Source organism: Aythya fuligula, chromosome 10, assembly GCF_009819795.1.
Source record: "Aythya fuligula isolate bAytFul2 chromosome 10, bAytFul2.pri, whole genome shotgun sequence".
Taxonomy (NCBI): Eukaryota; Metazoa; Chordata; class Aves; order Anseriformes; family Anatidae; genus Aythya; species Aythya fuligula.
In genome coordinates, this window is record NC_045568.1 from 1,017,735 (window position 1) to 1,041,069 (window position 23,335).

The 23,335-nt window shown below is 39.1% G+C and overlaps 1 protein-coding gene across 6 annotated transcripts in view; it reads left to right on the plus strand.

Moving 5' to 3' along the window:
* Positions 1-8,124, plus strand: part of ERC2 (ELKS/RAB6-interacting/CAST family member 2) — a 551,904-nt gene extending 543,780 nt beyond the window's left edge. For all 6 annotated transcript variants that reach the window (XR_004253689.1, XR_004253691.1, XR_004253692.1 and 3 more), the window contains one exon: positions 7,154-8,124. The gene's annotated coding sequence lies outside the window, so the exon portion shown is untranslated. The remainder of the gene's footprint in view (positions 1-7,153) is intronic.
* The last annotated feature ends 15,211 nt before the right edge of the window (positions 8,125-23,335 follow it).

A 23,335-nucleotide genomic window follows, 5' to 3' on the forward strand; every position in this document is an offset into this window, starting at 1 on the left:
TCTATCTGGTGAAAATTTCCTCTTTAAAGATAAAATAGCATCTCAAGATTTCTTTTTTTTTTCTTTCTTTTTTTCTTTTTTTTTTTTTTTTTCTCATATTAAACAAAACATGCAGCAATCTGCAATTAAATTTCAGTTAACAAAATGTAAAAATACACCCAACCTCCATCTGCCAAAAATAGTTTGAAAAGTAATTTTACATCTCTGACAATGACGACTGTGTTTATGACATATTTCTGGTGCCATATTCCCCTCTCCTATCACTGCCAGCTTGCGTCCAGTATTTAGAAATAAAACAGAAACACATTGAACTTGCTAAACTACATGTTGCCACACTGCAAATCTAATGGGTTTAGTGACCACAACCTGCAGGGGCCAGAATGTGTCAACAGCAAAAGGGCCAACCTCAATCACTGTCTGTGCTTTTACAAAGTTGTTACATGTTTAATTCTTTGCAGCTTAGTTCTCCTGCTGTTTTGGCTGCTCAAAACCAAGGCTCATATATTGTAGCAGCCTTCTCTACCTCATATAATGCCACAAAGGTCCCAGCAGGAGACCTTTCAGTGGAGCAGACAAGCCACAGGCTAGGGCAAACAGGGCATCACAACTTCCTAATAAGATGACTTATTAGATTGGGGGCTTGACACAGCTTTTATTTAACCACTTCTTTTCCCAGTCACCAGAAATATGAACTGTCTCTCTGCTTGAAGCACAGCGAGTGGTATGTGGATTTGCAGCAAGTGCTACCACATGCATTCAATCCAGTCTATCAGTAAAGGATGATTTGTGATGTCATCTTTATCACTGTACTGGTAGATTAATTTTGCTGTTAATATCAGAGTTCCAGCTGCACGAGTCTTTGATTATATTAAGCTCGTGCTTTCCTGTGGGATTGGTCACTGCCTATTAAGGACTTCGAGTGGGCTTGTGTAGGGCTGGCAGTGAACGGGTTAAATGACTGAAAGCACAGAATCAGTTTCCTGCCTGCACTTGCAATGGCCTGAGGCAGTGCCTGCTGTTTGGGAGTTAGAGAGTGCCTTGCCTTGTCCCAGGTGGCAGACAGGCAAACCATGTTATTAAGAAGCAGAGATCGCAAAACCTTGATCTTCAAAAAAGGCCCCTAATTAGTCCCTAGCATGAGAATAAATGGCATTCCACATCAGCAAGGATGAAAAAGGCTCCTTCAGATTTCATTAAGTAATCTCTGCTATTGACAGTTTTTAGGATCACATTGGGAACTCTTGCTGTTTGAACTGCTTTGCCCAAGAACTCTTCTTTATTTGTCACTTCTGTTTGACTTAAATTAAAAGAAAAAAAGTCTTAATGCTCTCATGTGCTGCATCTTAAGGAAGTCATAAAAGTCCTGACAAAGAGCTCCATGCCCTATGCTGCTGCCTCTGTGAGCAGCTCTTGGGTCCACTGGAGTCAATATAAATTTTTCCATCATCTTCAATACACTCCAGCTCAGACCATCAAAGAGTACTGGGATGATGCCATCCTTCACATTTCATGTTATTTTTTTTTTTTATTTTTTTTTTTAATTCTGCATTAAAGTGGAAGATTGAAGAATACGTGCTAAGATTTTTCATATTTCTGAAAAGCTGTGATTTGGACTAGATGTACTGTATTAAAAGGAAAAGTTTATTATTAAAAAAAAATATCTGTATTTCAATTCATTTTCCACTTGTCTTATTTTGATTTATAAACACTCCCAGTAGAGATAGCATCCTCATCCAAGTAGTCTTAAAGTTCACAAACTTAATCTAATTTTATTATATAAACTTACCGTAGTTTTCAAGGACACTAACTCTCTAAAGGACTTGGATCCATTTGATTTTATTCATCCCAATGGTATCTGCTTTTATCCCTAACTCAGATTAACAGTTCTGGCATTACAGCAATATGGAAAGTTCATCACATTCATGCAGTGATTCTACCACCAGCTGTATATCCTTCTGAAGTTTACTGTATAATGAATTTAAAACATAAATAGCAACAAATGGGATAAATAATTTCTTAGCCAGAATTGGAATGAAGTTCATTTTGTCTTTAAAAATAACTGTTTGTACTGATGTTTCATGTGACCCTTTCAATATTTAATTAAGTCACGCAGTTTCTGGATTTTTTTTAATTATTATTAAATATATTTTATTCTCATATTTACCATTTTTAAGCTTTATTATAAGTAACTATAAATCACTGATGAAGTAAGATGAGAAAAGGTTCTACTTTTACAATTTAACTTAAATGATATTTTCAAGCCTCTAAAAAATACTCCTCTGGATTGCTTATTCAGAATCAAGAATGATTATAATTGGAGATTTTTCATATCGCTACAGAAGATAGGCTTTTTTGTTAGGGTTTTATAAACTAGATTTGAGCTGTTTATTGTGTGATGTGCCCCATTGGCTTGGAGCAGTGCAGAACACCTTTTGCCCAGGTATAACTGATTGGTGCCAGACAGCTGCAGATCTCCCAGGTAACATTTCCTCAAGTGGAGTTTTTAAGAATGACTAAAATTTGTTCTCCTCCAAGCAGGGTGTTTACTTTCTGTGTTCAGTGTTCTCCAGATAATGTGCAGTGCTGCACTTACTATTTGAATCAGGAAACTTCCTTTAGCATTACTTTAACCTGTGTGCTTTATTGATTTGAGATGTAAGAAATTGTATGCCTAAACTTTGGTTATTTTAACTAGTTCTAAACAAGAAAGACTAACATCAGTTTTGACAACAAACAAAACCAGGTTTTGTTCTATTGGTTATGTTTAAAAGATTCCAATTTCAAACCAAACACAACTTGTGGTTATTCTGTCAGATATTTATATAGGCACTGGGGCGCCATAGTTATGCACCGCATACATCATTGTATTTTTAAAATGTACTTAATGAACATTTTTTCTTTTCTGGTAACTACTTCATTGCCTTAAATGAATGCATTCCAATAGAATTTGTAACAAATGAGCACTTTGTGTTTGCATTAATGCCAAACACATTTAACAAATTTTTAACAAGGAACACTGGCAAAAAGCCAAACTCCTAGAGGGACACTGAAGGAATGCTATAAATCTAAACTAGATTTTACCTTTTCACTTAGCTCAACAAGTGTCTTAGGTGTCTTTGGCATCTTGGCATTGAAAGTTTTCCACGCGGGTTGAATACAACTTTATGTCTTAATTATTTCTCTTGTTGGCCTTCCCTGCTGAAGATTTCCACATTGATATGGCAGACTTTAGCAGGATACTGTATTCATTAGAAAGTGAGAGGTTGTTTTTTGTTCTTTCCACAAGAATTGGGCCAGGTGGAAGTAGCAAAACCTGTATTTTTTGTTGGGACAGAGAAGTTCATATGCCATTGTTGTATCTTATGCTAAGGGAAGTGTAACAGGGGAGAGCACTCCAGCAAATCTGTGCTACCCAATATTGTTTCTTGTGCTGAGTGGCAAATACCTGGACTGTGATCACATTTGCATCTGCACTTCAGAGGCAGGGGAAAAGCAGCCTGCAGTGCTCCCACTGGTCCAAGCTCTGGGCTCACACAGAAGCCATGAGCAGATTTTTTGGCTGAATCAAACATCTGGGGGGATCCTGCAGTTGTTAAGTTATGCCCACATGGTACATGTCATTACATACCTTGGGAATCACCTACTCTGCAATATGTGTTTGTATTAAAAGTGTTACAAGTAGCTGAACAAGCCACATGCTTGTTTTTTACTTGTAACTTAATATATTAATTTATTTTTTACTATGTTATTTCAGATTTAATCAAATGCAGAAACTGAAAAATAATAATACTTAGCACTCATCCAAGACTATTAAGGCACATTACAAACATTAAGACTTGCAAATTCCTGAGAGGACCCTGATGTTATCCCTGCTATAGCAAAGAGCAAGCTAAGCACAGAAAAATGATGTGGCTTTTCCCTTACTCACAAAAAAAGCTAGTGGCAGGGTCAGAATTCAGCATAGTGCTGTGCCAGGGCTTTGTCTTAGTTAATTGTGTCATTCTTTTCATGGGTTTGGATGAGCAAAACTAAAAATTGAGAATGCTCTTTTTTTTTTTTTCTTTGTTCTTTTTTCTTTTTTTTCTTTTTAATTAATATAATTTATTTTTTCTTTTTTAATTAATGTCATTTAGATTTTGTTGTTGCAAGAGGCACAGCTGAGTTCCAGGAGGTCACTTGAGAAAAACTTTGTGTTATATCCTTGTTTGTGCATTACTATTTTTTATTCTAGTTACTTGTTTCTAGAAAATGAAATTATTTCACATCATTTTTTAGTAGTCTGATGGCAGTAATGATGAATTAGTGCAGAGAAGGAAACTAAGGAATTAATCCTGACAGCTTTTTAAAAGATGTCACATTACAGTGCATCTCTTGTTATACCTTAAGGAGTAGAAATAGCCCTAACAGGATTCCATTAATGATATCCTTCTCTACTAACATTTGGTCAGATACAAATTCCCTACAATAAACTGGCCATTCCCTCTCTTTCTGACTTGCTAATTACCATATCAGTCGTTGGCCTTTTATGTAGGTACCATGTGTAACAGGTTAGGAGAGGGCAATTTAAGCCTATGTGAATGGGTATCTGTTTTTGTATCTGGGTGCTTGTTGCAAACATTTGGAAAGCATATGGAGCATAATGGACATTAACCCAGATGTCAAAAATAGCCTGCATTTTACTACTGTTATTAAACAGTTTCCCCTTTAACCCCTTTGTGTTTACCCACCCTCTCCCAGCTCATTCCTGCAAATCACTGCTGAGAGGAAAGGATTGGAGGTAAAAAGTAGTAATCTGGCAGGTGTCTTTATCCAAAGGAAAAACAACACGAACAAATATTTTTGGGATACTACACTTTTATATCTTCACATCCTTCTGATATTTTCATTGACTGGTATCTAACATCAGAGGTACCAAACTCGTAAGACATTAATTTCAGTTGCAGCAGTGCTGAATCTCAGGCCCAATATATGTTACCAATTTTTATTTCTGTTTCAGAGGTTCAGTGACCTATACCAAGTACAGCATTTAAGAAACAAATATAAATTTAATTTACTCAACCTCAGTTGGTATTTGACAGCAATATCCTTTTATATATTTATTTGACTTACTTGAGAAATACTTTGCATTTCCTACCTGTGGTGAGCCAGTTTTTGTTACAGTCCCAATACATGTACGGTTTCCTGATGAATGGGTGGGTTGATTAAGCGGGTGGAGTTTATTTGGGAATTTCATTCTGTACTAAAACCCCAATGAAAATTTGGGGAGCAAGCTGAAGAGAGGTTGTGTTTTGTGATTGTCTGCTCCTGCTCAGATCAGATTCTTTATTCTGAGTTCTTCTTTTTGAGTGCATAAATGAGTGTTAATTGCAAAGGAACTTCAGCTTGTAAAATATCAAGTGTATTGAAGATTTGCTGTGATCATATTTTAGTGAAATTGTTAAAAAAATATAGACATTTTTATGCTAAGGTTTCTGGAATGTACTCTCCTCCTTAATTTATATGGGTGCTTCCTATGCCTATATATCTCTTTGAATGATGATTAGGAAATACTCGGCACACAAAAGAATGGTAGCTATGCACAGTTCACGAAACGTAATGCATGCTCTAACTTACAGTTTTCATAAAAAGTTCGCAAAGATTTTATGTGCCAGAACTAGTAACATGATCTACTTTAGGAACTCCCTGGCTTTCCAGCTCTGCAGAAGTCATTTTTTCTTCATTCAAGGGCCAAATCCAAAGCCTGTTAAAATCAATGGAAACCTTTCCACATTTCAGTGGGCTTTGGATTAGTCCCAAAGTGTTTTAACCAGAAAAATTGTACCAACCTCCCATTGGAGAAGTAAAATTATTCACCTAAGTTTGTATTATATAAACCATTATATGTAGTTACCACACAGACATGAACTTGAAAATAGGGATTTAAAATCATTTGTAAGTTTGTGTTCTACGCAAAGTATTGCACTTTACTCATAGCATAATTACTCTGATAAATGTTAGCTTCTAGAATTTAAAGAGGCATTTTAGTCAAATAATTGTACACAACAACATTTTTTCAGCTGTATCCAAAAATGTAAAACTTCTGCAGCAGTTACTTTTTTATTAAAGATGGATATTTTGGAAAACTCTCTAGTTAAATAAATGCAAGCTCAGTAATGAAGGATCCCATACATAACACATTTTCACTTCTCCAGGAACAAAGTAAGTAGATAAATGAACAACTGCCCTGCAAAGGAATCATTTCATTCCTCCCACTCATCTGATATACAGATAACATGAATAAGACTAATTCACTGCACTCTGTTCAAGAGTACTGTGCTGTTTGCAACAGAACTATTGGAACAATACAAATCATTCAGGCCTCCCAATGAAGTTGCTTGCAATCAGACAAAGCCTCTTCCAAAGCCCATGGACAGCAGGAAGACACTTTCCACTGACTGACAAGTTAGCTTTAGCAGTCCCCTAGATTTCAGAAGTACCAGCTAAGCCATGGAGAGCAACAACCATTCACAAGTGACTGCATGGCTGAAATGCTCACTGTGGAATATTTCAATTTTTATAAATCTGAGGTACTTGTATCCATAAAACCTTCCTCCATTGTCTTGAAAATTAAAGTGGACTTTAGTTTGAAATACTTAAAATACAACAATGAAATGTTGCTTCCAGTACCTCCATTTTTGGAGAGTCACTAGGGGCACTGCACATTCCACCTGCCATGGAACAGAACAGAAATAAAAGGACAATTCCTTTGGTTTCCAAATAAAGCATTTATTTATTTTGTTTTAATAGCACTTCCAATTCAAAGCTACTGTGCCTGTAGAGAACAGAAAACTCCCCATTTGCAAAATCACAAACACAACACAATTTAACATCTTTGGAATTTAAAATCTTTCCCATTTAGGGGAAATCTTGTGACACAAATCATCTGTAAAACTAATTGCCACCCTTTCAGTGTACTGCCAGTGTATTGCCAGCTTATCAAATTGCCAGCATATCAAATGCGTTCAAATTGAATTTAAATCTTTGCCTAATCCTTAATCCCTAGAAAAGCAATATATCTGCTGATGTCTATGAGAAGCTTGATTAGATGAGAACTAAGATGTTGCATATGCCTGAAACATTTTATTAACTAGAATATTTTGTTCTCTTGTTACAGTTGTCAGAGGAACTAGTGAAACAGGAAGAAAAAACGTATCACTGGAATGTAACAATGATAATCTATTGCATTGGATCTCCAAACATGACCATGATATCCTGGAGAAGATCACAGATGCATAAAATGAATGCTAAGGTTGATATCTAATGAAATGATGCATTAATTGGCATCTTCTCCATTATTTCTTGCAGTCTACTAGGAAATTAGATACTTTGGAAAAAAATGAAGGAGACTCAAGCAGAAATTACAAGAGCTTTATTTATATCTTCAATGGGTCTTGCAAGTTATTGTTTTCACAAACAAACCTTCTGTTCAGAATACTATTGTTTAATGAAGTTCAGTTAAACAGGTTATTTAACTCATTATTGGTAAATTGACATTGATTTTAATAAGTAATTCAGATTCATTTAGGTATGGTATCTGCATTTGCTGATTTTTCTAAAACTTCTATTGCACTAGATTATCAAAGAGGTATTAGTAAAATGTGATATAAGGGTGTTAGCATTAATCTTACCCCCAGTTAGATGTGGGCTTTCTCAAAAAATAAAACCCAAGCCTTTACCCTCCTCTGTTTTCTCATATCTACTGATAAAATAATTATAGTCAAAAAATAAAACCCAAACCACAAACCACCACCAATATTAAAAAAACACATTGATAGTATAACTGGTATTAAGCTCTGGGCCAGGTTGGAAATGAAATCAATTTTTGGTACTAATAACTGATGGCAAAGATTAGCTTTATGGAAATATGGTGTGTGTCTCTGACAATGCATAGGACATCTAATTTGATCATAAATATATGATTATAAACAAGATGTATCTATTCCTGGATAGTAAAAGCTTGAGACACATATAAATACATATGTATGTGTATGTACGGACATATACACAAGGATGTGTCAACCTTTTACCATCCAAATGCATATAGATCTTCAACAATAAAAGCTGGGACTCAAATAAAAATAAAAATAAAAATAAAAATAAAAATAAAAATAAAAATTGCTGTGAATACAGTATATGCACTAGGTCTCCTGTAAATGAGGAACTGTTTGTTATCGTTTTCTGCATTGAAAAACAGACTCCAACATGGATCCCAATGACTCTTAGATGTTACAGAAGAAAATACCAATGATCAAATAGCACTTAGAGGCTGTTTGTATCAACAAAATATATCTAGTATAATAATCCTCAAGCACATGCACATGAAAAAATAAAAATATGAAGTCATTACATTCAGTGAGAAATTATTAACTGCTAGTTAAATTTCTACCACTTCTCGAGGAGAGGATCCTTATGACTCCATCTGGCAAATGTGCAAATGCTTGGTTGTTTTACTGAGGCATCTTTTTGTCCATGGAAGAAATGCCTCCACGCTGATGGGAGTGGGAACAGAATATCTTCATTTTTAAAGGACAAACAATAAGTTTAAGCATGGGTGGCCTTAATCCTTATTACTTTTTTCTTTGCTGCTGTAAAAAAAGAAAAATCTAAATGGATACTCCTGAAGTCTTGCACTGAATTTAGAAAGAAATATTTTTTGAACCTGTGGTGCAATTAACCCTAAACATCCTACATGAGCCATACATATAGCCCTTTAAATTGATTGTCTAGAGATGATATTTTATTTATTTGTACCCTATTCTTGGTGCAATCAAAGAGCAATTTATTTGAGCAGTAGTCCTGCTGGATGCTACCATTTTCCATAGATAGAAAATGGATAGAATTAGTATAGCATAGATAATCCAAATTTCATTCATGTTTAAAAAGTTTGTCCTTTAACTATCAATGGCATTTTAGATCTTTGTTTTTGAAACAGCAAAGCTTTTGGGAGTATATTTAGCACATATGACAAATGTTGCACTTGGAAACTCAGACAACAAAACTTTCTCGTGACAAATCCGTTGTCACAGTAGGGGACAATCGTCTGTGTCTCTTACAATCAGGTCTTAACCTTAATTCTGCAACTGAATACTTGAAGTAGGAAATAAACTAGGGGGAAATAGGGTCACAGATACAAAGCTGTATAGTTAGATATTTATGTGCCAATTTTGTCATAGATATTATTTTAGGGGCATTTTTGCTCCAATCATGTTGGAGTATTGATCTAAACTTTTATCAGGGCCTACAATTTAGTCCCTAGAGAGGAAAACTCTGTAATGTTGCTTCTGTCTTTTATTTTCTTTACTTCTCTCTCCCTCTACTTTTTTTTTTTTTTTTTTTCATTTCATGTGATTATCTTTTTATGTACTAAATGAAAATATTTTCATGTACTAAAATATGATCTCGGGGTTTACAATAAACACTGTGATGTTGGGAAATTATTTTATTTGAGCAACGTTTGGTAGTTTTTTGCCCCCTCTAAGTGTAAAGAAACAAGCCAACTTTTGGTTAATGGTTATGATTATTTTAATGTGAGATCAGTCTTGTACTGCGCATTCTTTCTTTCATTTAAATGTACAGTATGAATTTTGTATTTAATGAATTTTGTGTATCCAGTATGCACGTACCTGTACATTGACTTTCATTTGAAAGTGAGTTTCAATTTACTTTTTAAACAGTGTTTATGAAAAGACCTCAGATGTGTTGACACAATCTATATCTGCATTGTGGTTTTTTTGTTTGTTTTTTTTTTTTGTGTGTGTGTGTGTGTAGGGTGATGTTTGAATGTGATGTTCTGCAGCAATGGGTCAGTATTCCCTATTTACCTTAGATCCTCATTTGATAGTGCTTCTTGTAATACTTTTTTCAAGTGAGTGGCATGTTCTGGATTGTGATATTGATATGTGGTTAAGGACATTGATATGAAACTAAGGAATTCCTAGAAATTACCAGTGGGCATGTATTAGACAGTCATTGTAATTTAATGTCTAATAGAAGTGTAAAGTACCAAGGTATTTAGAGTTCATAACATTGTTATCATGTGTACGGGAAGTATTTAGTGTTGATCAGCTTGTTTATATTCATCAAATAAACTTGTTTCTTTCTGAAATCAGTGTTGTGTCATTAAAACTAAGTTTAATGACTGTAAGAAGATGTTTTCCACATGGTAAATCTATCACACTCCTTATTTCTCTAATTGCTACCATTCAAAGTAATTTATCTTCCGGTTGTTACTATCACATAAACTGTTTAAGAAAGCATAAAAAGGAAAATGTCTCCTAGGCCCTGCTCCCAGAAATGCTTACGAGCAACTTTACTAAAGTGAGTAACCATTTTCTGGATTGGGCTCTTAATGAGCAATATGTGCTTTTTTGAGTGGGTTTCTAAAGCATAATATTCTTGTGTGACCCTCTGTAATTGCATAGAAAATTGCATTTTGTTTATGTACTTTACTGACCAAAAGCCATAAGGTGTGAAATTCTCTGCACAGTCAGCTCCTTTTTCAGCTGCCTGGTAAGTGGTTCCCCGTTTCCATTATGTTCACTTTTTTTAGAAAAGGAACTTTTGTTGAGCAGGAATTTCTTACCTCATAGAACTCCTTGGGCCAGCTCAGGGCACACACAGCAGGAGAATAAAAGGTAAGTAAGTGTGCATTTTACTTAGGTTATTTAAAAACACAGTCTCTTAGTTTTAAGCTCTGATTCTTTGCCTATAAATTAATTTTCTTGGTAAGAGAGTACTATGTAATAATATAGGATATTATACTTTTAACTACAGCTAAATATATTTTTTTCATGTATTTTACTTATGCATACTTATTTTATAGTTAATACTATAGAAATAACTTCTATCTTCTTTCTAGACCTGCAGCTATTTTTCAGGATTTTCTTGTTCTGTTTTCAGACAGTGCCCATACTGGGACTTTTTGTCCCACTCCACTGGAAACACACGGTTTTGTTCTCCACCACACTTCATCACTGCCTGTGGTAATGGCAGCTCTTCCTCCCTGTGCCGTGAAGGACACAGTATGTGCCTGTGCATTGTGTAGAGGCTGTTCAGGAGGAAGGCAGTAGATCTGGGGAAACTGTGGAAGGCTCTTGATACCCTTTTTCTGTAAAATTGTTGTCAGCAAGGAGTGTCTTCCTTCCTCTGCAGAAAGGGGCTCCAAGGGCCCCAGGAGGAGGGCAGGGCCAGCATGTTTGTGGTGGCCATGAGGGGAGGGAAACTTCCTGGAGGGCAGCTCTGGCTGCAGGAACTGTAGCCCTCGGTGGCACACCTCAGGTTGAAGTCTAAGTTCGTGCAGCCAAGAGCTCCTCCAGCCCTATTGGAGCGAGCCTGAGTCAACCTCTTGTGATCTTGAGGTTTCCTCCTAAGAGAGGTTTCCTCCTGTTTGTTCAGTCCAGACTTAAGCCAAAGAAACTTGAGGTTCGAGCAAGGAAACACATAAGCAATGGGGGGGTGTTCAGGGTATGAAGCTGTGTGTGGGTTTGCATTTCAAGCCAAGATGTCTGTTCAGACACACTCCGAGATCCCCAGGCAGCTCCGTGTCAGCATCATCCAGGTAAAGCCAATTGTAGAACACCTTCTGCATCCTGCATTCACACAGTGCTTCAGGTCCAGGATTTGATCCAACTAAATAATGGCACTAATTATGCACACTGCATCCTGACCTGTGCTGAAACTTGTCAGAAGGAACAGATATTGCGTCTCTAAAACATGAAACTTTTAATAACTAGAGAATTAAATCATTCTAAATAAAGCTAAGTCAGCTCTAAGTAACCAATAGATTTCCCAGTATGATGCTGGTGGCGAGCCCTGCACATTGCCAGGGCAGGATTTGACCCATATATGTAAAGGACAGCTGATGTGGGGGCTGCTGCACACATTTTCCTCCTGGAAGATTACATGTAGAATAACATTATTTCATCTCCTTACCTTTTCAAACAAGATGCCTCTTTTGAAAAAGCATCTTTTCATACAGGAGCCAACCTCTGCCTTCACAAGGAGTAAGTAGCCTGTGATACACTCTGCAGATTTTGTACAGCCTAGAGGCACTGATGTAGCAGTAGCCTGGCCAAGAATCTCACCTTTGATGGACACAGTTAAAGAATTAAGGACTTACTTTGTTTGGTTTTATATTTCTTCCACTTCTTGCTCTTCAAAATGACCCTGCCTTCAGAATGAGACTATTCTAAAAACAGATGACCACTGACGCAGCGGAAGAGCAGGCAAAACACCAGTGCATCCTAATGACAACACATGTATCCCTTTGAAATGTGCACTTGACTGTGCATTACAGATAGCAATACCATATATTCCCATGTCACTATAAGTCTCAGGATAAATCCAAGAACTTTGAACTCATCCAGTTTCAAGTGGAGGCAGGTGTCCAACTTTAGAAGGCCATGCTTTGGGTAGTCACCCGAGTGAGGCCAGGAGACAGCAGATGTTCTGGCAGCTGCCGGCTGCCTTGCGCTCGGGGAGCTGGGGCCAGAGGAGAGCAGCCAGCTCCCTCCAGATGGAGCAGACAGTGGAGAGGTGAGTGGGAGGCTACATGAGGAAGTTATATAGCTCCAGATAGCAAAGGACTGATGATGTGTGGCTCCGCATCACCTTTGGAACTTTGAAAAGGCTGCACATGAGAAATAACCAGCAATCTACAGTTAACCTGAGTTCAGTGAGAAGCGTTCTTGTCGTGGGAAAATCTATAGAAAGGAAATATCTGTGCAGAAGGCATGATAATGTAGCATGGTAACTACTTTTTATTTGAATGTATTTTGGACAAATGCATTCCTCATAAATGAGTTATCCAGGGCTTGCCAAATATGCAGCAAAAGTTATTATAGCAAATTACACCATCATCTAAACACCTCTGGTTTGGCTCTTAGTTGACTTCTTTTGCAATATGGCTTTTTTTTTCTTTTTTTTTTTTTTAATCCTTGTTGTCTAATATTGCCATATTTGCTGTCTTGGTTACCATAGAAATAAGTAATATTGTAATGATATTATGAACAACAACATGCATACTAGAGAATATTTTCTGAATTTCACAAGGAGAAAACCCTTGCTAATGAAGACCTATATGGCTGAGTAGTTCTTAACATAGTTCTCAAGCCTATTGATATGTGTCCTCATATGCATTTTATTATGGGCTTTATATTTCATTTTAAACTTCTAAAAATAAAGAAAAACAGCTGAAGTACATTTTTTTTTTTAATGGGCAGATTTTGGTTAGAGGTTAACACAGGCCAAAAGAGAACACAAATCTGCCCTGAAGCTCTTAACAGTTGTTTTGTTTTGTTTTAATAAAAATATCCTTATTGCAGTCCACTAAGGGTCACAGAAGCAGTCATTACAGACCAGTCATATTCCTCATGCATAGCTCTCCTGCCCTCTGAACCTCCTCTACTCTGAGGTCAATCAAACGTGTGAAGGCAGGATTGTTGTCAGTCATGATAAGAGTGTGCATTAAGGGACTAACCCAAAGGTTACTGAAGTGAACTGAAAGACTATTGACTTACAGTGGGTTTCTGATTGTACCCCACTTTCTTCTTTCTGGAGCATATGCGTATGTTTACAGGAATGTGTGGCCAAACCATTTCCTCTATCTGTCAAAATTAGAGCTAAATGTAATTCAGATGAACCAACTGTCTGACTTTTTGAATGCCTTGTGATAAGAAAGTATATCTTAGGTTTCACTGATGAAGTCATTTACAATCTGTTTTGTTTATAGTTGTCCTGACTGTGTTTCTAGGTCAGCACTCTTACCTACCCTTAACATAGGCTCTCATTTATAGTGGCTCTACTTTTCATTCACTTATCTCGTGGCATGTTACAATGGAGTACCTACCATTCAGTCTATAGGTTAGTTTGCTATTGCTATAGATAAATTTGCTATTGTTTCAGGGAGTAAAATGAATTATATCTGAGTCCGTTTTCTAAAACAAAGTAACTTCTGACCAATCTTTTAGCTGGGGGTTGCTAAAGGAAAAAGAAGGAAAAAAAAAAAAAAAAAAAAAGCCAAACTCCCAGGGCTGTCCAGGTAGCCAGTTTCTAGAGGATTTGTTCTAATTCCAATGCCAATCACCTTGTCAGAGTTATTCTCACTGAAATTAAACAACCAATCTCCGTATCTGAAAGTTGAAGGTTGTAAATCTCCCTTGTGAATGTTGCCTATGACAGGTAAGGAAAGACTTGCATAATTACCACTTGTACTTCCTCAGTGAACATGAGCTCAAGTCTGAAACAAGGAGTTTGGTTAATAAAGCATCAAGGTCTGAAAACTGCAGGAAAGGACCCGTCCATCTCAAGTGATAAGGAATTTGTTCTTGGTTACAAAAACATGAATATTTTGGTGGAAGCCTCTTCTTCAGACCTGAGTATTGTGCAGATATTCTTATTTTTTTCTTCCAGATTACCAGCAGTTATTGCAATTTACATCTAATTTAATTGAAATATCTCACACTATTTCTTATGTGAAGCATATTGCACTCAATGTAATTACTGCACTATAATACAGAGATCTGTTTACTAATGTGACTAGCGTTTTTGAAACAGGTTAAGAATATAAAATCAGAGAGCAGCAACAGCTTGTTTCCCTGAATGATGCTGCTGAAGTCAGGAGGAATTACTCACAGAGTATTGTCCCCCTCAAGTGAATAAGGGATATCAGTGCCTGGCATTTGGCTATAGCTAGCCAGATAGCTTATAGAAGAAAAATGCAATTATTCATGTGGACAAATTTTTATAGGACATAGGTCCTGAAATAAATCATAAATCCTTTTTACAGTAATGTGAATGCTCACAATCTTACTGATACCTTTTCATAACAATCTTTGTCTACATCTGTTCTCTACATACATCCTCACAAGGAATGATTTGGTTAAAATGTTTATGCTTCGCTGCTACTCTGTCTGTTCTCTTTCAGTCACAGGGGAACACAGGACTGATTTTTCTACTTTTCCGTAGTGCTTTGCACATTTTTAGCGTTAAAATACCTCATGCAAAGTGCCATATGCAGTCTTTGAAAACATCTTTTTGAAGGAATCCTGTGATTCTTCAGCTGCTTTGCCATCTTCTCTGGGGTGTGCAGAGGACTTTGCATGACATGGCAGGAGGCACCTAAGGTAAGACTGTTTGAAATGAGACAGTTTTCAGACATGAATTATTCATGGGTCTTACGCTGTACAGTGTTGTGTGAAGATGCACTCCTCCTTTTATTTTCTGCGGGTTTTGAATATAATCAGCATCTTGCAGGATAGGGGCTGAATATATAGAAAACCTCATGAAGTTTTCCTAATACAAATTAAGTTGCCATCAGTGGTGCTCCAGTGAATCGGGCAAACCAGGAAATTTGAAAATAGGTTGTTTAGAAGTGCCAATTCCTTAGAGTTCGCTTTTCTAATCAGTTTGACTCAATGATTATTTTTCACTCTCACTTTTAAAATTCCAAATACAAATTGTGACATGTTTGACCTTGCATGATTGTAAAACTGAGGGTGATTAGTGAGAAATTGGGATGAAGAGGCATTTTCTGAAACTGATCTGTTGGACCTTGACACCATAGCTAATTCTGAGATGAATTTTGATTACTCAGCAACAGAGATAGTGAACTGCAGTCTGGAAATAAAACAAGTCAGATACTTGAATTGAGTAATTCATATGAAATGAACAGTGCCTTGATGGGTGCTAGCCTAGTACTTTCATGAAGGTCAAGCTCCAGGGGAATGGGACAAATTAAAAATGTCAGATGTTTTTATTTTGCTAAATTTCTTCCTATTTGCATATCTAACATGTGAAAGCTGCTTCCTTAAACCATGCTATAAACAAAATGGCAGTTGAAGAGATGATAGTTTTGATGTTATGCACATCCTACTTGCACCACAGGAATTAAGATGAAAAGGATGCTTCCTTCTAGTGCTGCATCTAAATACAATTTTGTAATTATGCTATATAGACAACATTAACAATTCTTATTAAATACAGGATATCAACTTAAAATGAATACCACATTTTTAGGAAGGTCTTTTTAACAAATATTTAAAAAATCTGATTTCACTTTGAATTAGCTTTCAAAATCCATTCCAGATATATGTAAAGAATATAAAATGTAAATATATTTTCTAAAGTAGTACAGTATGTGAAATTTATAAATTGTTACATGCTTTGCTAATGCAGCTGAGAGAAGCTTAGTGTCAGATCAGGTAGAATCTTTTAGATAAATCATTTATGACTAGATGACTTCTTATCCAAAAGTCAAATATGTGATCATTTACAGAGGTCACTGGCTATATTCTGCTCTGTGTTCCATAATCAGCTGAAAAAAAACACAGGAGGCCCTACTGATTGTACACTTACAGGGTCACAGTATAATAAAATGCTGCTCAAGCTGTATTTCAGACAAGGAATGCTCTCCCCAAAACTATTCTGGTCTCGGGGACAGGACTGTCAATATCCATTCCAGTACAAATGGCAAGCATGAAGTCCAATATTTTGAAGAGATAACCCTTTCTACTTAGTGACACAAAGCCCTGCTCTGCCACACATTGAAGTGTTTTTTAAAATGTGTTTCTATACACCTTTTTTCATACCTAGAGAATCATGTTGGGACTAAATCATTTTTTTGGTAAAGAAGGGAGGTACAACAAAATGCTGAAAAACTTGGGAATATTTTTCTAGGGAACACAAGTTGGTGTTTCAGAATAGGGAAGAAATGCTACCAGCTTCTATGGAAATAAATAGAAAATATCCTTTTGATGTCCTCATAATATCCAACTCATGATAATTCAGCTCTCACACTAGTGCTGTCACATAAATAAATAAATAAATAGTCAGAGTTGATGGAAATGCACAGAAATGCACTTTTGCTTGAAAAACAGGTAGAGTGTTAGCCTCTGGCATTTCATTTCTATCTTTCCATATAAATACATGTAGCTGATCAAGAAAACACAACAAATATTCTGCATAAAGCCTTGCAGAAATGAATGAGATTCTGTTTTCCAGTGGAGTTCACTGCAAGCTGTAGGTCGGTACCTCTACCTCTGCTCTGGCTAAACTACTCTGTGACTCATATTCTAGAAAGAAAGTGATTTATGAAAATATTAGCAAATCAGCTGCTTAAATAAAGTTGCTAAATTGGCAACCCATAATAAAGACAATTAGATAAACTAAAGTGTGATGACTATTACTGAGCAATTAAGTGGCTCCTTCTGTTGCTGTTCCTTTGCTTGACTGCTTTGTTAAAAGTGATATCATGGAGTCACCACTATGCTTTGAACTATAGGTTACTACTGACTGCTTGGATGGAAGAAATGCTGTGACCAGGACAGATGCCAATGAGGTAGGGCTGGGCAATTACTACAGCTCTTCAAAGAAACACACTGGGCACAAATGAGTACATGTCATGATCTCCCAGAAGCAAAAATACTGCTACTTGACAAAAAGGCTTCCAGTGTTCTGTAACATTATAAAGAATAGAAGAACATTGCCGTGAGATTATGAGCTGCAGTAGTACAATAAGCTGCTTGGGTTGCCTTTCTCTGCCTTTGAAAGAAGAAAAAGAGGCACACATACACACTGTATGGACTTTTATACCAAACTCCAGCAGCCCTCATCTACTTCATTGGCAGGTCCAGCCCGCAACCACAACACGCTTTCAAGCGCAATGGTCATTGCTTCTTTCATGACTATACCTTAAGCACTTTTTTTTTTTTTTTGGTCCTGAAAAAAGTGACAGTCTTCAGGCTCTTAAACAGCAGAAGAGAATGAGAGGCAGCCCATGGAAAATGAATTTCCAACTTCTTAAGCCTGGATTAGTGATTTTAGCAGGGGAAGCACTTGCCTTTAAGTGCAAAGTGTACACACACAGCCACTATATCTGTTCTGCGAATAGATGACTGACACACTGCTCAGCCTGGTCCCATGGCTGTACTATCAGTTTAGCCTTGTGTTATCCACTGTGGTCAAACATTCACACCATCAGTGTTGTTTTCAAAATTTTTCACAATTTTCATTTAGATCAAGGAAAATACTGTAGGGATGAAATGGGACATTAATCATTCCATGAAAATATAGAGGCAATAGTACCACCAAGGCAACAAGTCATGATCTAGACTTTAAATGTCTTCATAAAATGAGCTGCTATATTACAATGCTATATTACAAATAAACTGGTAAGAAACATGGTCAGTTCACAGACTGTTATGGAGCTTGAAAGATATGGTTACATTTATCGGATATGTTGCTTGGGGTGCATAGATTGATAGCTGTGCTCAGAATTGTATTGCCTTTCAGCAGTCACAGACAAATAGACATTGGCTTAGCTGTTATGACATATCTTTAGTTCTAAGGAAATTATGAATTATCTAAAGCAGTCTTTAAGATAAGTGTCACATAAGCACTAACCTCTTAAACACACCTTGCTGACGGTACGTATGTGTGCACATATTTTAAAAAGTGCTTAGAGATATTTCAGGTCAGAGCATCACACAGCATCCACCTACATTCCTCTTTGAGCCATAGACTTTGGAGATCTAATATTGCTGCAATTATAAACTTGGGCCTGCTCTGCTAATCCTTCCTGAGGTAAGTAGTTCAGGAGCGGCTGCAGCCCCAGGCTGTGACTGTGTCAGGAGTGGCTGTCACACTGGTCCATGCTCATGGATTCTCTGTGGTGTCCTTTCCTCTCTTCCTGCTTGCTCATGGTTTGCTAATTTGCCACCAGTAAAAATCTCCTGAGAGCCCTTGCTACCTGTGGGTCATAAGCATTGTCCAGAACTCACAGCAGCACCAGGAAAACCCGCTAGACTGAACACGAAATTCAAAACTTCACTAAGGTAGGAGTACAATCCTGCATGGCCCAAGAGGCATGGTGGATGTGGCCCCAGACCTCAGCTCAGGCCCTCCAGGGTGCGTTAGCCATGTAACTGGAGCATGTGGCTGGCTGGTGCAGCGCAGGGACACCCCAGGGTTCTCCCTCAGCCTTACAGCCAGTGCTTCAGCCACCTCACTGCTGCTGCAGCTGGGAACCTGAAGCCCCAAGGCAAAGACCTGAGTGCAAGAGCAACTCTGTGACAGGCGGGTGATGCGGGTATATTGTGGAAAAGGGCCTTGTCCTGTCCTTTCCCTGTTGTCTCCTGTGTGGACTCTCTGTGGCTATCGCCTTGCTTGGATTCGTCAGCTAATCTGCAGCTCTCTGAGGAACAGCCAGAAGACTGTGCTGGTCCGTGGTCAGCACAACAAAGCTCCTTGCCTGGTCATCTCTGGAAAATGAACCCTGTGTGTGCCTTTGTGTGTGTACTGGGGAAACGAAGGTTCATGCCACTCAGAAGAAACCTGTAAGAGCCCTCCAGAGTTACTGGGAGGTGCTTTCGGCCTCATTGAAAGAAGGCACTGGTAGCTTTAGGAGAGGGAAAGTACTCTGTTGTTAAGGAGTGGTGGTGGGATTGTTTATTTTTCCTCCCATAAACGTTTTTTTTTAAGGTCTTAATGGAAACAAAGCAAAGTATTATTCCTTTAAAAGCACTATTCTTTAAGTAAACCAGACTCGCTACTTGAAACATTCCAATGACATATGGTGGCAGGAGGGGCATGGCCGAGATGTGGATGGGAGGGGTGTCACTGAGATAAAGAGCCACGGCTTGTGAGCCAAGGCACCAGGTGCAAGAAGGATGTCTGCCAGAAGAGAGGCAGGATGGAGAAGGCCACAAATGCTCCTGGGGCACAAGTTAGCTCTTTGATGATTACCTTCAACAACAAATTCTAGAGAAAAATGCCAGAAGCTTCTGTTTTGTGGTCTATATTAATACAGAAAACCAAGGCCTAGGCAGCTTTCCCATGTCCTGTCAGCTGTAGAGGTGTCATGGCCACCTTGAACACCTCCTTTGGACACCTGCATTGGTGTCAGCACCTGCACCGTTAGTTTGGTGTGCCCACGCCAGTGCTGGGTTATGCAGCTGCCCATGGCACTGGTTCCCTATGAACACCAACAGTTGACACTGAGGGGCGATGATGTGTAGATTGTTAGGATGGTTTTGGTCATCTGCCACATGGCCTGACCTCACCTCAGTAGCTCCCTGTGCCCCACTAGATGCAGCATCCACCTTACATCCCGCTTCAACAGCTTTTGGAGTCAGTTCTCATCTTCATGAAGATTCTCTTGTACCTTTATTTTCCTCCATGACTAAACTCACCCACACATTGTACCTGTGCAGCAATTTCAGCACTGGCAGCAAGGTTCAGCAGACCTCAGGAGAGGAGGGAATGAAAAGAACTCATCCATTTTGCACAAATGATTTGGAAAAAAAAAAAAAAAAAAAAAAAAAAAAGAACCTGCAACTGTTTTTCTCCAGGTGATAATGCAAACAAATGCTGAGTGTCTTGAGGGTATATTTGTTATGCAGTTCATTAGTAGTAATGGCAAATTGGTATAGTTATCATTAATGCACATATAAAATGGTGTATGTCTTTCCACAGACTTCACAGGTTTGTAGATCAGTGTAAATACTGTGTGACTTTGAGAATCTGTGTGACTTTGTTACATTTTCCTTTGTTGCCTGCTGCCTCTTACTTGCATCTCACTGTATGTAACATAGGTCTCCATCTGGTAAAGACAAATGCTGGACTAGACTCTGTGTTTCTTCCTCTTTAGTGGTTACTGCTGTTCCCAGATGTCCTGGCTTCTTTCAACATTGTGAATTTGGGGCAGTGGCAGGGGATGGGGGGAAGACATACAAACTGTTTCTTTTGTCTTCTAGTCTTTTAACTTGTCAAAGTTTATTCAGCAGTCATGTGAGCTAGAAATATAAAACAGTTATTTAAAAAGAGAGGGAGTTTCTCATGCTATTTCTTGATTCTAGTGGCTGAGGATATAGGAACATAATAATTATTGCAAGATTTGGCATAAAATCATCTTTGGCATTTCTTTTGTAGTTTAGCCCTCTTTTGGATGACAGGGTGGTCTGTAGAGAAAAGCAATAGCATGTTTTAGGAAAGAAAATACATGTAGCCTTAGGAAAATGCATATGGTTTCAAGACAATTACATATAAGTCTCTTGAAGCTTAAAATACAAAAGACATCCGTTGGGCAGGTGTGCTGGTGGACAGGGTGCAGGTTACGTGTTCAAAGCAACATGACACGTTTGCTTTGCCAAATGGTCATTACGGTGCTATGCATGGCTCTCACCCCCAAAAACATATACAGGGATGGACTATACATAGTAATACTGAAGCAGCCGCAGATGGGTTATGCCTTCACAAGGTTTCAGTGTGACACATATAATAATTCCTATTATTATGGATTCAAATGCTATGATGAACAAAAAAGACATACAGCAATTTACCTTCTTCCCTAGAAAGCTCTGCTACCCAAATGGGTTCTTTGTGATGGAAAAATGTGCCTTTACACCTTGGCCAATGGCAAGTATCCAGTCAGATGTAAAGATATAAATCACACAGCAGCACTGAACATTAAAATGAACACATGCATACAATATTCCAATGTGACTAGTCCTTTGTTAAAATGCATTACTCTGCAGAAAAGAATGGCAGAAACATATCTGAAATGCCAGAAATAATCTTCTGTCTTATAGAGAATTGCTGAGCTACCAGTGCCAGAGCAGACCTTCATCCCTAAAAGCCTGCAATGTTATTCTTTCGGGGTTCTGCTATTTGGACCTTCAGTGGTATCACTGCACTTCCTACTACATTATTTTTTTTTTCTTCTTTCTTCGTGAAAACTCTTGGATGTTAGCAGTAAAGCACACCAGAACACTGTCCAGTTAACCTAAAAGCTCCAGCACCAGCAAACCTGCAAAACAAAGGCTATGGCAGCACGAATGCCTGTAACGTTGTCAATACTTCTCCCTCTGCCCCCTCTAGCTTCACCCAGCTGTTTTAAATAGCAAGGAGAAATTAAAATTCTTAAAGCCTTGCAGGATGTTTGGATTTCTGCCCTTTATTTCTACTTCCATGCTCCATGGCTTAAAAAATCACCCGTGATTTATAAATTCCCTCTTTGCTTTTCTTTTTGAGAGCAACGACTTGGGGAATCCTGCTAGGGTGCAGAGCCGGTGCGGGCTTTGTCTTTTTTACTTTTTTAAATTTTTTTTGCAGCCCTGCCCGACGGCACTGTGCCGAGGCATGGTGGGAAACAGTGCTCAGGAGGGCAGATGCGAGAGGCAAACAGCTCGGGGCTCTTTATTAGTTTATTTCAGGCGATCTTGCTTGTTTTACGGCGCGGCTCCTCCCCTTTTTACAGTTTTCTACTATTCTTTACTAATTCTAGTGATTTGAGAAATGACCTTTAACCCGCGCAGTTTGCAGACTCCTGAAGGGGATAATTGAAATGCCACAGTAAACCAGAGGCAATAAAATATTATTTACTAGGCACAAAACTAAGGTTGGTCTTCCTAAAAGGAGCGCGCAACCCATTTTCTTTCCTAAAACACCCACCCCCCCAACACCCCAGCACACACCTCCCGGCCCGGGGAGCTGGTGCTACACCTCATTTATAAATTCCTCGGCGGCCGCAGCGGACCTCAGCCCGGGCCGCGAAGCCGCCTAAAGGGGAGGCAGTTCCGGGAGCAGGGAGCGAAGACAGCCGCCGGCAGCGCTCCGACGGCGGCCGCGGGCCCGGTGGCGGCGGGCAGGTGCCGGGGGGGCACCTCGCCCCCCGTCCCGCTCCGTGCCTGCGCGCCCGCGGCCCGAGCAACCCCCGGGGGCACTCGATCCCATCCCGGGGGAGCCCCCCGACACCCTTCCGGGGATCCCCTCCGGCAAGGCGCTTCCGGGGGGCGCCGTCGGGGCTCGGCGCCCCAGGCAAGGCGGCGGGGATGAGGGGGGTGGCCAGTAGGGATCGGGGGCTCGGCGAGGAGGGGTGTCCCCGGCTGGTAGCCGCGGGGAGGGCGCACAGCGGCGCCCGGAGCGGCAGCTTACCTGGAGGGCAGCGCAGCGTCGGGGGGGACCGGCTGGGATGTGCCTTCCCCGCTGGGCTCCAGAAGGGATTTTATTTTGCGCCGGGATAGCTTTGAAGAAGGGAACGCGTTTATTGATAACGGAGCTGCTTTCGCAGCCCGTTTGGGTTTCCCAGCGCCGCTTTGATAACGCGCCCCCCTCCTCCCCTTCCCCCGCAGTCCCCCGACGAGGGACCAGCTCAGAGCTGGATACGGGGTGCGGGGTGATGGGAGAGGTGCCATAAAAAACCCCTGGCTGAGGACTGCAGAGCGGTGAAAGCACTCTGAAATACAAAGGGGCCGCGAAGCCCTTCCTCGGCCGGAGCGCGCATTGGGGCTTACGTGATTTA